Source organism: Leptonychotes weddellii, unplaced genomic scaffold (genome assembly GCF_054177405.1).
Source record: "Leptonychotes weddellii isolate Sample4059 unplaced genomic scaffold, ASM5417740v2 HiC_scaffold_1047, whole genome shotgun sequence".
In the NCBI taxonomy this organism is placed as follows: domain Eukaryota; kingdom Metazoa; phylum Chordata; class Mammalia; order Carnivora; family Phocidae; genus Leptonychotes; species Leptonychotes weddellii.
The window spans coordinates 11,065-12,424 of record NW_027681488.1 but is presented as its reverse complement, the minus strand read 5'-3'; the positions used below and the strand labels follow the sequence as shown (position 1 = coordinate 12,424).

The 1,360-nt window shown below is 45.2% G+C and overlaps 1 pseudogene; it reads left to right on the top strand.

Annotated features, from left to right (window-relative positions):
- Positions 1 to 238: 238 nt before the first annotated feature.
- On the top strand, positions 239 to 1,137 carry LOC102740128 (homeobox protein NANOG-like; annotated as a pseudogene).
- The last annotated feature ends 223 nt before the right edge of the window (positions 1,138 to 1,360 follow it).

Genomic DNA, 1,360 nt, shown 5'->3' with positions numbered 1-1,360 from the left:
ATCAAAAAAGGATAGCTTGTACCATGCTATAAAAATAAAACCATGTAGGGCTCCATTGGGCTGGTTGGCTCTTACTATTGCAGTGTTGACGCACTTCATCCTGTCTTTCTCAAACTCTTAACATCTGGAGGTCTTCCTACTCCTCAGCTCTTCCACCTAGATCCATAAGCCTGGGCCTTTCTTACAATTTCGCTCTTTTTTTTTTTTTTTTTTTTCCGTCTACCCTCAACTCACCAACATGAGTGCAGATCCAGCTCTGCCTCAACGCCCGCCTGGCCCCAAAGCACCCAGTTCTAAGGACTCTTCTCCAATGCCTGAGATTTATGGGCCTGAAGAAAATTATGCATCCCTGCAAATGTCATCTGCTGAGACACCCCACATGGAGACCGTCTCTCCTCTTCCTTCGTCCATGGATCTGCTTGTTCAGGACAGCCCCTACTCCTCCACCAGTCCCTAAAACTACCACCCAATTCTGGAGAGGAGAGAACAGTGAGGAAGGAAGATAATGCCCAGGGCAAGAAACAGAAGATCAGGACCGTGTTCTCTCAGACCCAACTCTTTGTCCTCAATGATTGATTTCAGAGACAGAAATACCTCAGTCTCCAGCAGATGTAAGAACTTTCCAACATTCTGAACCTTAGCTATAAGCAGGTGAAGACCTGGTTCCAGAACCAGAGAATGAAATGTAAGAGGTGGCAGAAAAACCATTGGCCAAAGGAGAGCGAGAGTGTGACTCAGAACAGCACAGCAACCACAGAATACCCAGGCTTCTATTCCTACCACCAGGGATACCTGAGGAACACTTCTGGAAACCTTCCAATATGGAGCAACCAGACCTGGAATAACCCGAATTGGAGCAACCAGACTTGGAACAGCCAGTCTTGGAGCAACCATTCCTGGGCCAGTCAGACCTGGTGCCCCCTAGCCTGGAACAATCAGCTCTAGAACTGTGGAGAGGAATCCCTGCAGCCCCAGATCCAGTTCCAGCAAAATTCCATCAGCGATTTGGAATCCATCTTAGAAACTTCTGGGGAAAGCCATAGTGTAATATAACTATCTGCTAAATATTTTAGTACCCAGCAAATAATGGATTTGTTCCCAAATTACTCTGTAAACATACAGCCTGAAGATGTGTGACGATGACTATATTATTCAATCAATTTGGGTGGTGGCTGTATTACTTCTCCTAGGCTTTGTCTTTTAGGGTCCTATATATCTCTGCCTCAATATTCTGTTTCCCATTGTTCTTATTGTGTCCATTGAGGGGGTACGATTGGAGTCAAAGAGGTTTCAGTAGCAATGGCTGCTATGGACAACATGATAAAAGGTGTTTCTGGTTATAGATAACTAGATACAGTTC